The sequence below is a fragment of the Lissotriton vulgaris genome, chromosome 1_2, assembly GCF_964263255.1.
Source record: "Lissotriton vulgaris chromosome 1_2, aLisVul1.2, whole genome shotgun sequence".
NCBI classification, from domain to species: Eukaryota; Metazoa; Chordata; class Amphibia; order Caudata; family Salamandridae; genus Lissotriton; species Lissotriton vulgaris.
The window spans coordinates 33,219,781-33,232,585 of NC_141686.1; positions in this window are offsets into that span (position 1 = coordinate 33,219,781).

The window sequence follows — 12,805 nt, forward strand, 5'->3', positions numbered from 1 at the left end:
GCCTTCATACCAGCCCCTTCTCCAAATACCCATGCCACCAATAGACAAGGGGTACACGCTGCATCTGTGCCGATACACTCCAGCTGTGCTTCAGTCCCTGAGAACAGTCTTTGGTAGCACTCATCGGGTTCTATACAAAGTTATATCTCTGCCTAGTGGATTTGGGGACACCCTGTGCCCAATATTATTTTTGTTTATTTTCCATTATCCACAGGGGATTTTGGCTTAAGTATCTTTGCCAGGTTAGGTAGAGGTGCAACCTCTCTGCTGGCTGCCTCAACGAATTCAGGGCTCAGTTTCAGGCTCATTCCAGCTTTCATTCCCAAAACCTTTGCACCGGGAGAGTTTTAACCTTTCTGTAGTGTATTATCATTTGAAAACCGAGACAATTTTACTTCTCAAAAGTACTACTACTTCAAGCTCATTCCAGCAGTCATTCCCAAAACTTTTGCACCGGGAGAGTTTTAACCTTTCTGTAGTGTATTATCATTTGAAAACAGAGACAATTTTACTTCTCAAAAGTACTACTACTTCCGGGAAATGTTAGAACGGTAATGGCATAAAAATAATGCCTCAATCAGTAAGGAAAATTAAGGGGAGGCAGCCAAACTATAACATAAAGTTAACAGGACAGTTCCCTCTACATTCTTTGCACATAAAAGCGATAGAGCCGCTAACTCAGCCAAATCAGTGGTCGAAGTGGGCAGGGTCGGAAGGGCACGGCGTGACCCTAATTTTTATATTTACTAAAGTCTGGTACCCTATTTCTTTATTTTCAGGTTGCGTTCCAGGAATGCGTGGTTAAGGCAATGCGCGGTCTAGTTGCAGAGAACATGGCCGGAATAGGAAGAAAGGAAGAGGAAGGACAATCAGGAATCGGGAGAGTATGTGGTGGGGTAAGTGGGGCTGGTACTTGGGGGCAGTATTTCAGGGTGGGGGTAGGTTTTAGGACTCAGAAGGAGGTCGGGGTTGTTTGTAGGGCAGGGAGCAGTTTTAGGTTCAGGACAGGGGGGTAGGGGACAGGGTAGTTAGCAACATTAGGTGACAGTTTTTGGGGCTTAGGATGGGGGCAGTTTTTAGGTCTCAGGGCAGGGAGGGGAAAAGGGACAGTTTCCTGGGCAGACGGTTTACCCTCAGGGCAGGAGGGTTTTGGGTTGGGGTACTTCATGGATGTAGGGGAAGTTTATAGGGCTCAGTGTGGGGGGCTGGGGTCTGGGTAGTTTTTGGGGCATGAGGTTAATTTTTAGGGCTCAGGGCAGGGGAAAAGGGGGCAGTTTACAGGGAAGGGGCAGGTATATGATCTTTAGCATGCATGTCCATTTATCCATCATGTCTATACCACAAAATTGCGTGGTAATGGCATGCATGGTAAAGACGCAGTTGCGGTAGAGACTGCGTGGTACAGGCATGTGCTGTTCAGGTATGTGTTGTACCATCACACAACTGTATGGCACGGGATCCTCATGAGGTGGAAACATGCAAGAGTTATTCTACAAGTGAAAAATCCCTAATTGGACACAACTAAACATCTCTCCTCCCTTTCCGGTCAAATTTTAGAAAACAATATTAATCATCAACCCTCTGCTGATTTAGACTCCTATAATCTTCTCCATCCTTCCCAGTTGGATTTTACTCTTACCACTGCACAGACTGTGCCTTACTCGCAGTCTCAAAAGTACTTCAATAAAACCTCTATCGGGCTGGTTTAGTGGCTCATATTTTCAGAGGCTCAATTTGAGTTTTGTCTTCAAAACAGTGTATTATACTATGCTACTTTGGGGGCTTCTGTGCTGCAGAATTATTGACACAGTTCTGGAGTTGTTTTCCTCTGTTTTAGTGGACTGCTGTTACCAGGTCTATGACAAGCCATTTTTCTCTACTACCTTGTTTTTCTCTTGAGGGGTACCTCGGGCTCCTTTCTGAGTTCAACCCTTTTTAACATTTAAGTTCATCCTCTGGTAGATGTCATGACATGTTTTGGTTTCACTTTGTTTTCTTACATTGACAATATTAAGCTTGTATTTGCAGTATTGCCTGAGCAAGGACATTTATTGGGGCAATTAAGGAACTTGGGGCCATATTATCAAGAAAGGGTGATACATTATTGACGCTTTTATCGGCAGGAAACTGCTGCTAAAGTGGTGATAATGGACTTGATAATATGCCCTTGTGAATTCCCATAGAATCCCAGGTTCCGATGTTAATACCAGAGCCTGGGATTCTATGGGAATTCACAAGGGGAATTCACAAAGGCATATTATCAAGTCCATTATAGCCGCTTTAGCGGCAGTTTCCTGCCGATAAAAGCGGCGATAATGTATCGCACTTACTTGATAATATGGCCCTACCTCTCAGCAGTGGCATGCTTGATGGGAACAGAACTGTTTGAAGCTGAATGGCAAAAATACAGAAGTGCTAGTGGTGAGTAATCAAACCGATTTCTGGGCTCCTGCTTGGTGGCCTCATGCTCTTGGGCCTTTTGCTGTCCTTAAGCAGGCAGTAACAATTTTGGGTATTTGAATGGATGACATGCTCTTGACCGCCAGGTCAAAAAGTTGTCTGGCTGCTGCTTTGGTCTCCTTAGAAGCCTTAAAAAACATACTTTTGACCCACCCAAAAAAAAATAGTCCAGTCAATCATTACATCCCACTGGACTACAGGAATGGCTTGTATTTGAGCTATTGTAGACCTCAATAAAACATCGGCAAAACATACAGAGTGCAAATGCACGCCTACTACTACATATCCCTAAATATCAATTGATTTCTTTTCACCTAGCTGACCTTCATTGGCCTCTAAGTGAAAAATAGATAATTTTGTCAGTCCCAGATATTGCCTTAGAATCTGTTTTCATCCTGACCGGATGTGGAGCAAGATGTGGCCAGTTCTCCTCTCATGGTTCATCATCCGAGTAGTCTGTAATGCACAATAATTGTTTAGATATGCCTGCAGGTTATTTTTGCTATCCAAGACATTGCAAACAACAGAGTAAAGTAATGTCAGAATTGGGCAATGCGGTTCTTACCTTGTGAGCCGCACTGTAGCCTCGCAGAGGCAATATAGACCCACCGCATCATATGCTTAATGTGAATGGCCCTGGTAAGAACAGTATGTGTGATTCATTCCCCTTTGATTTTTTTACTATATCGAACTGAAGCCGAATTAATCTCTGCTTCTTCCTTCCTCCTTTGATTAAATGACAGGTTAAGATTAGTCATAAAATTCACAAAACAATTAGTTAAAAGTCACAAAATTTTGGGGGTTGAGCAATTAGAACTGCATCATCCACGTACAGTGGGGCAGGAGGGGGGTGCCACATAATTGAATCTATAGCTTTTTGAATGCACAACTTGGCAACCATATTCATGCATTTAGCCAATTCATTGGTCTGGGAGCTATACAAATCTGACCATATAGAGACAAGCACTTTAAAAAGTTTTGCTTCTCTAGAAAAATAAACTGAACCCTGTTGTCAGTGACAATGAGCTATGGTACAAAGTCCCATGCAAATGTGTTGTTTAAAAACTGAATAACTATTTTGTTATTAATCAAATTGAGACACTTTGTTGCTACCGACTTTGAGGTGTAGTTGACCAACAATAGTGTGAATTGCTCATTCAGGACAACAAATTGATAGGGCTGTTAATGTCCAAACACAATTTGGTTTAAGGCTCATTGGGCAGCTCAAATGTGGAAAGAGGGACAGAGTGGGCCACCTTGTTCTTCTCATTCTTTGCACAAAGAATGCAACCATTGACCACCTTTGTCTCCTGATGACCTGCTCTTGCCCACCAATATAACTAAACCTAGCCTTAAATGGCTTTCACCCGACATGCCCTTCATGAAGTTAACAATCTTCTCTCTCAAATCCTCTAGCAGCAACTAGACTCACCCTCTGCCTGACACAACTCTCCACACACATTCCAAAAACCTATTAGTGATTCAAGAAGCTCCTTACCTTTATGCCAACACTTCCCAACAAACTCTTTGACCATGTGGAAAGTACTATCTTTTTCTCTATCATCTTTCCATCCATCTTCCACAATAGCATCTTCCTGGACCCAATTTATGGTTGTGAGTTCATTGTGTCCAATAATCCCCTTTTCAGTAGTCAGATCAAGCAGTCCGCCACACAGTTGTTGATTCCAAGTAAGTATTCAATATGTTAAACAAAACTCATTCAAATCCTCTATTCACTGTCTGGGAGCAAGCATTTTACCCCCTCACAAATAAAATTGGAACCAGAGGATGATGATTAGACCTACTGTAAAAGGGAGGCCCCGGTGGAAAACCTAAACTACTGTACAGTCCACAAGCAAGCTTTGGCTTCCCTCTGAGAGACTGAGTAATGCTGCTAAGCGCCTTTGCGTTGGCATGAAGCAAACACCACTATCCTCCACTTCCCATCAACTATTTGTGACAAGACAGTTTCCAAACTGCAGAGACTAGCATCCATTGTCAACAGGGTCCTCTTGTGAACATCAAAGTGTCCAAGAGTAGACATCTGACCAATGCTCTTTTAACAAGGCTAAAAACCTCATCACAATTTCCCAAACACACAAATGAATGTTGTATTCTTCTTCAGTAATCGTATTCGAGATTGCATTACACTGGCAAATGAATTTCAAATGAAATTAAGCAATACTGAGGAAGGCTCTCACATGGCCTCAATCTCCAGGAACCTGGACCTTCACAATGCTCTCTCCCAATTCTATTTTAGGATTTATACTTTCACTAGAAATGGTATTGGCCAAATATGTAGCAAGGTTCATTTGAAATATGCACTTTTCCCTCTTTAATTTGAGCCCCGCACCTGGTTATCCTTACAGCATCAACCTAAGGATTCTATCATAGTCTCCTCTGTTTTTTATCAAATCTAAATTTTGACCAAAAAGAACAATACCTGGGGAGCACCATCAAGCATGATCTTCATTTCCCTCTGTAAGTAAGTGGCTGATGACACCAAACCAAAGAGCAATTGAAAAAAACTGAAAAGCTCCCAAAGGAGTGATTAAGGATGTTAGATAACAGGAATCCTGGTACAGGATAAATTAAGCAATACTGAGGAAGGATCTCACATGGCCTCAATCTCCAGGAACCTGGACCTTCACAATGCTCTCTCCCAATTCTATTTTAGGATTTATACTTTCACTAGAAATGGTATTGGCCAAATATGTAGCAAGGTTCATTTGAAATATGCACTTTTCCCTCTTTAATTTGAGCCCCGCACCTGGTTATCCTTACAGCATCAACCTAAGGATTCTATCATAGTCTCCTCTGTTTTTTATCAAATCTAAATTTTGACCAAAAAGAACAATACCTGGGGAGCACCATCAAGCATGATCTTCATCTCCCTCTGTAAGTAAGTGGCCGATGACACCAAACCAAAGAGCAATTGAAAAAAACTGAAAAGCTCCCAAAGGAGTGATTAAGGATGTTAGATAACAGGAATCCTGGTACAGGATAATCTGGTTGTACTCAGATATGAAACCCACGACACTGAATATTTTTCCACTACCAAATTCAGCCACAGGCACAGCATGAAATATTAGAAAGTGGCTGACGATCTACTCAACTTTGCCTATTGAGGTTTCTGAGTTTCACACTAATCCTAAGACTTCTTCCTCCATCCTTGAGTGCTAAAACAACAAGGGTCAACTACTTAGAGGACTATATTTCCTTTATTATATCTAACTTGAGAAGACTCTGGAGATCCATCTTCAAAGGCTCCAAAATCAGATTGGGCACCTAACTTTATTCCCTATGGAAATAGTACTTCTCATAAGAATACGTATGTGCTTGAAGTTCTTTATTAACCTCAACTTCTTATCAGAAGTCTTAGCAAATTTTCTGAAATGTCTGAACTATCATAAATCTAGGTCACGAGAAGAACTTGTGTAGAAGCATTGAGATTTAAGGTGATGCCCATATTGTCTTGGTGTTGCCATCCTAACATACTCTTGGCTGGGTAGACTTTACAAACTCTTTACCTGTCCTGAAAACAAATCCATATTGCAGTGTAACCCAGTAGAAATACCTTGGTTCCTACTTATCTCATCAGGCTGATGTTAGATTGATGTCAATCATTTCCTCCACAAAATATTTTTTCCAATTCTTGGAGTGGGGTGACCATGAATCAGCCAATACCATTCATTGTTTTATCCTCAAATGTTATTTTGCACTCTGGCATAGTTACCAGCTCACAATCAACCTCACTCTCTTACAGTGAGAAAAATTGTCCTTGCCCCTCAGTCACACACTCCTGACTCTGATTTTTACCACTCTTGCAAGCCCAAGTAAAATGGACCTCTTCACCACAGTTCCTACAAGAAGAACTCTTGGCAAAGTAAGCTAAACTATTGGACACATGTCTCATACTACAAAATCTATTACACTTATGATGTGCTTCTCTGAACTCCTTCCCAAGTAGAGAACTTTTATCTTCCAAACCAACCACAGTACCAACACAACCGACTTGAAAACCACACTCCTTATTCACATAAAAAATATGCTCACATCATTACCTTGATTTTTTCTCATTTCGCATTCCCAATCATTAGTATACAACTTCCCTGCTAAAATTACTACTGCTTTCTGGAGATCAGGATTTTTAGCCTACCTGTTGGTGCATCTGACAATGCCCCGCCCTCAGCAATGGTGGTTCGCTTCTGGAATGTTGCAGGCTGGTGTTCTCAGTGAATCCTGCCGAATGAGTGCGGTTTCCTGTCGGGACTTGGTGGCAGCTTTGGGCCAGCTGCGGAGCGTTCTCTACTTGGAGGGTGCCTTTTCTCCTGCTTAATGTCTCGGTGTCCGTGACGGCAAGGTTCCCCAGGCGGCTGCGGTGGAATTCCCGCTGCGGGCTCAGACGGCGACGTGCAGGTGAGGAGAAGGAGGTTGCTTCAAGCGGAGGCGGCTGCTTTGATCTGTGAATGCCGAGTGCCGGGTGGAAGTAGCAAGCTGTGAGCCCCCCGCTGAAGGCGATGAGGAAAAGTGTTCTTCTGATCGGCATCATTTGTACGGGGACTCCATTGTTTTTTCATTGCCATCCCGTATCAAACACTTCCACACAACCCACCTGGTCGTTTCTGCTGATGCCTGGGAAAATTCTAACTGACACGACAAAAACCATCTTGCAGCCTGCATTTCTGCCCAGGAACTGTCGCACACCCAACCCCCCCCCCTGTTCTTTGCAGTTCAACAGAAAGCCATGAGACACTCACGCCCTGTGTAAATGATTTGTTTTCCATCTCCTGCTCCCAGCCTGCTAAACATCCTTGAAACCGTGATCAAGTTATCTGGGCAATGGTCTGATTGCTGGGCCCTGATCAGGGTGATTGAACAATGACCTGAAAGACCGGGCTTTGATCAAGCTGAGTGAACAATGATTTGACTACCAAGCCTTGACCAGGTCACCAACTACAAACATCGTCTGGATCTCATTATCAACTGCAAACACTGCCCTGATTGAACCATGGACTAACAGCCAAAAGACTAGAATGAAAAAGTATAAAAGGCTTGTAAGCTGCAGAGTAAAGCAGCAGCCTCCTCTGTCTTGTTTCTAACGAGCTTGGGACTCTGTTCCATAGGTAATTAAGAAGAAAATTTCTCCTGGGAAAGTTTTACACCATACTCAAATGAGTAATATTTATAGGTCTCAACACTACAATCTTGCTCAATTATGTGAAACAATACAAAAACACCACTAAATTGTAAAAATACACAATCTGCTTTTAATAAAAATAGTACATTCAATATAAATCGAACAGTAGTTAAAAAATCCTCGTAAAGACGGATTATACAGTGCACGTGATTAAAAAGTCCACAAATATATTGACATAGACGATCCTTAACACTGGAGAGCAAACAAACAAGAAAGTGCATAATCATAAAAACATCCTAATATACGTTACTCCACATGGAACTCAATATAATTTCATACAAGTGTCCATTAATCATATCATCAATGTAGCACGTGTTTTGTTCCTTGGATGTAATACTTTGTAATGCGTCGCGCGTTTCGGTGGCCTATGAGTTATTATGTACCACCTTCTTCAGGACAATGTATAAAAAAAGCTCTCTCCCCACAACAGTAGGGCTGAGACCTATAAATATTACTAATTTGAGTATGGTGTAAAACTTTCCCAGGAGAAATTTTCTTCTTAATTACCTGTGGTAGCCCTTCTTTTGGGTGTGGGGTCGCTCCCATTCCTCATTTTTTTATTTACTCTGTCCCATAGCCTGGGTTATTTGAATAAATCTGTGTTCCTCCTGCAGACGAAGGCTCCTGTGTCTCCTTTTACTACGTATGAAGGGTATGGAAGACTTGGGCGGTTACCCCGCCGCCGAGACCCAGTAAGTAGGTTATTCCGGTTCTTCAAATGGTGCCTGAACGGGACTCCATGAGTACGAAGGTCAGGCCCGGTGGATGTGAGGAGGTGCACGGAGAGGTTCCGACGGAGTCGCCCTACCTGAGGGATTCTCGCAATCTGGTAAGCCGAACGACTCGCCCGCTGTTCTTCCCCACCAGGTCTGGGCCATATGACCGCGTTCTCGCTGGAGTCCCCTAGCAAATAGTTTCTGGAGCAGGACACAGCCCTACGTCTGCAGAAGAGAACTACCCCTGTAAGGTAAGGGTGGACTGATCACCCACCTAGTCTGTATGATTCTGCTGTTATTGACTGTTACAAAAGCCAAGCTAGCGAGGTGAGTTTTAAAAACCCGCTGGTGTCTGTTATCTGTTTTCAAGCATGCCAGTCAGTAGTAAGTTCAAGAAATTATGTTGTTGTATGTGTATGCAGGACTCCCAGCTGGAGGCGGCTTGTCTGCTTCCTCCAGAAGGGACCCCTGGCCACACAATGTATGTTAAACATGGCCCTTCTGCTATAATGTTTTCCTCATTCTGGGTAAAATATACGAAACAAAGTAACGCAGAATTACTCTGGCCACTTTATGGCTCCTTTAATTCCCAAGTTCTTGCCAACTTAGAGGAACAATTAATGAAAAGAAAAACTTGCCCGTCTATGTTTGAATCTGTCCGATTTTGGAGGAAAGAGATAGAGCAGAGAGCTAGAAAGCAGAAGGCTCAAGAAAGAAAACTGGAACGTATGTCAATGGCCGACCACGCCAGAGAAAATTTACAAAATCAAATGACAAAATTGGTAGAAATAGCCGATAGGGAGCATGGGGCTCGGGTACAAAAGTGTTATCCAGCTCATCAGGAGAAAGGAAAGGGCCATATGGAAGGGGGAGAAGAAAGAGATTCCTTGCTTGATACCAAGCCATAAAGCCCTCCTGCATATGCCCCAATGTACCCTGCCCTGATGCCTCACACCCCGCATGTCCCCCCGCCACCGCCCACTCCTGCCCCCACTGCCCCTCTTACTGTTCTCCCTCTCACACCAACCCTCCCGATTTTTCCTGACACCGACCATGCCCGCTAACCCTGTCCTCGCTGCGGGAATGTCAACAAGTCTCCATCTGCCCAACCCCTGCAGCTTTACCCCTACACTCCCTTTTCCTACTTCCCCATGGTCTGCAGTTAAGCAGGATTTATATAAATTGTTGAATTCCCCCCGACAGACCTCCTTGCGATCTGCAGTCAGCTTTACGTCCCTTCGAGAAAATGACCTACAGAGGCAACAGTGTGAATGTTGGATAAATAACGGGAATATTTATGCCTTTAAAGAAACATGGTCCACCTTTTCCAAGTGGACGATTATGGAACAGGCCACCTGGGCTGAATACATGTGTACCCTGGTCATGCAAAGATTTGAGAATGCGCTTATGCAGATCCCCACCGGATTAATGGACCTTAGGTCGCAAATAAAAAGAGGCGATGTTCATGGAGAGGGGATGTTTGGCGCTATGTCTGCTTTAATGGCTTACCGTGATATGACCGCTTATCCCAACCCCCTCTAGAAACAACTATGCCAATGAGAGAGGCGGCCCCTGTCTTTGTTAACGCACTTTCCGATGCCCAAAATTATGGCCGAGGGGCTGTTGAGGCACACTGGTGCAGGCTTTGGGTTCAAGTTCCTTGGAAAAGATCAGAGGTAATGCAGTTCAAAGGACAATTACCAGATCCCCGGAAGAATCCGGCTGCCTTTTACAGGGAATTAGGTCAGATTATATCTGCAGGTACTCTCGTTCTTAAGGATATAGATTTACTTTTTGGCACGGTTGTCCCCACTGAAATTTGGGACAAGATTCGACATACTGACCATGAAGTGGCGTTGGGAGGTAAATGGGCTGACCTAGAGGCTATGGAAGAAGCAAGGGTAGGAGGAACTAAACCAGAAGCTGCCATCCTGACTTTTCCTGGTAAAATAATAACGTTTATGAAAACACTTTTGCAGGAAACTGTCAGTAACTGGGATAAAATAAACGCCTGTAGGCAGGGAAAAGATGAGAATGTGGCTGACTTCTTCAACCATTTTGAGACAGAATACAAGGGACATAGTGGTTTGGATCCCCGGACCCCAGGTTCTGTCCCAGTATTTGTCGATAAGTTTGTCAGCAACTTGCTTCCTGAGATCTCCGCCAGGCTAAAGAAAGTTGAAAGTACGTGGTCTGACCAAACTATGACTGGTATCTTGGCTATGGTACAATATCACGAGAATAGGGAGAATGAAGATAGAGACAAGGAAAGTAAGAAGGTTATGGATCTTAAGACTAAGGCACCTCTGCAGCAGGCTTATCCTCCCCGAGGTCCCGATGCCCGCAGGAATTGTAGACCTCAACTCCAACCCCCTCCGTGGGCTCGCCAGTCTTCAACGTACGGGAGGTCTCCAAAGAGATCAGTGTGCTTATTGTAAGGGGTTCCGCCATTGGATAGATGAGTGTCCTGTATTAGCTGAAAGCATCCAAACAGGGAAGACTCAGCCTTGCGCTCCCAGGGAGGGGAGGCCGACTAGGGACCATGGCCCGCCCCATCCACAGGACAGAGAACGTAGGCCCAGAAATGACGCTTCCGTCCGGCAGCGCCCGGCCAATAGGTTTGATGGGTATGAAGCAACACGCACTTATTACAATGATGATTATGACGAAGTTGATGAAACAGGGTCCTACCAAGCATAGGACAGCCAGGAAAGGGGTATTACCAGAGTGCAAATTCCAGTGGATCAAAGGGGCCTGTATGTTCAAATGTCAGTTGTGGGGAATAATCAGAATTTTGTTTTGGATACTGGGGCCACCAGGTTTTCTATTGCACGTCTGTCAGTCCTGGAGGCACCCGTTTTTGGCAATATGAATGTCTCCGTGGGTTTTGCAGGAACACCTGTGACGAGCCCTGTCTCTGAACCCCTCCCTCTCGATATTGGCCCTGCACATTTAGACGCTCCCTTGGTCCTTACTACAGGTTGCAGTGAAAACTTGGTAGGCATGGATTTACTGAAAGCTCTGTATGCGACCATATCATGTAGTCCCCAAGGTGTATCCCTAACAATTTCTCCCACCGCAGCTTCTATCAGGTCCCCTCCCACCAGAGTTGCAGTCTTTACCTTCCTCCCTCTGGGCATCATCAGACACTGATGTAGGGTGTCTCAACATATCCCCTCATGTGGTATGCATCCAGCCAGGTGCACTTCTCCCCCGCCTCCGGCAGTATTGACTACCCGTGGAATGAGAAATGGCCCTTTTAACAATAATACCTGAATTGATGGACAAGGGCGTAGTGGAGGAGACATGTGGCAATAACTGTGACAGTCCCATTATTCCAGTTCTTAAAAAGTCCAATGGAGATGCTCTCTCCCCTAAAATATACAGATTCGTGATTGACCTGAGAGCCCTTAACAAAATAACAATCTCCCAAAATCCTGTTGCCCCCGACATTACGGCCCTCTTAACGATGGTCCCTTCTGACGTAACGCACTTTTCTATCATAGACTTGAGGAATGCTTTATCCAGCATTCCTATACATCCTGACAGCAGACATTTTTTTGGTTTCTCCCTTGTTGGGCGGAGCTTTCAATTCTGCCGCGCCCCTCAAGGTTTCACTGAGAGCCCCAGTATCTATATTCAAGCCTTAAAAAGTCAACTAGATTCCTTGGAACTCCCTGATAATTCCACACTATTACAATATGTAGATGACCTCCTCATTGCTGAAAATTCTGTCCCATCATGTAAAGAAGCTACTCTCTGTTTGTTACGCCGCCTTGCCCTCCATAATCTCAAAGTCTCCTTGAAAAAGCTTCAGTTTTGACAAGAGAAGGTGACCTATTTAGGTCATCTCCTCTCGAAGGAGGGAAGGCAGCTCACCGCTGATCGTGTAGCCATTATCAATGCTATGACGGCCCCACAAAACAACAAAAGCAGGTGCGAGCTTTCATAGGCCTAACCTCATACTGTAGTGGATTTCCAATTTTTCGGCCATGGTCAAACCTCTTCTTGCCCTCACTGTAGGAGAGTAGGGTCTGCTTCCTATGGTCACCCCCACTTTTTGCTGTGATTCTCTGGCTTTTCGACTTTAATGTGGCTGTGGACCTGCTAATCAGACCCACAGCCCAGCTGTTCTCTCTCTAAATTGATACCATGTACTTTAGGTACATACCAGATTGGGTATTATGTCCCCTCTGTGAGCCCCTGTATAGCGTACCATAGGTACCCAGGGCATAGGTGCATCCAAGGCCTACCAGGGGCTGCAGCATGTATTATGCCACCCCTGGCTGGCCCTCCAAACTGACACCACAGACTGATCACTCAGCTTGGGTAAGGTGGTGAAAATCACCCCTTACTTATATATAGTATACCTATATCTACCTTATATATTGACACATATGCACCTATAAGTCACTCCTATGGTAGGCCT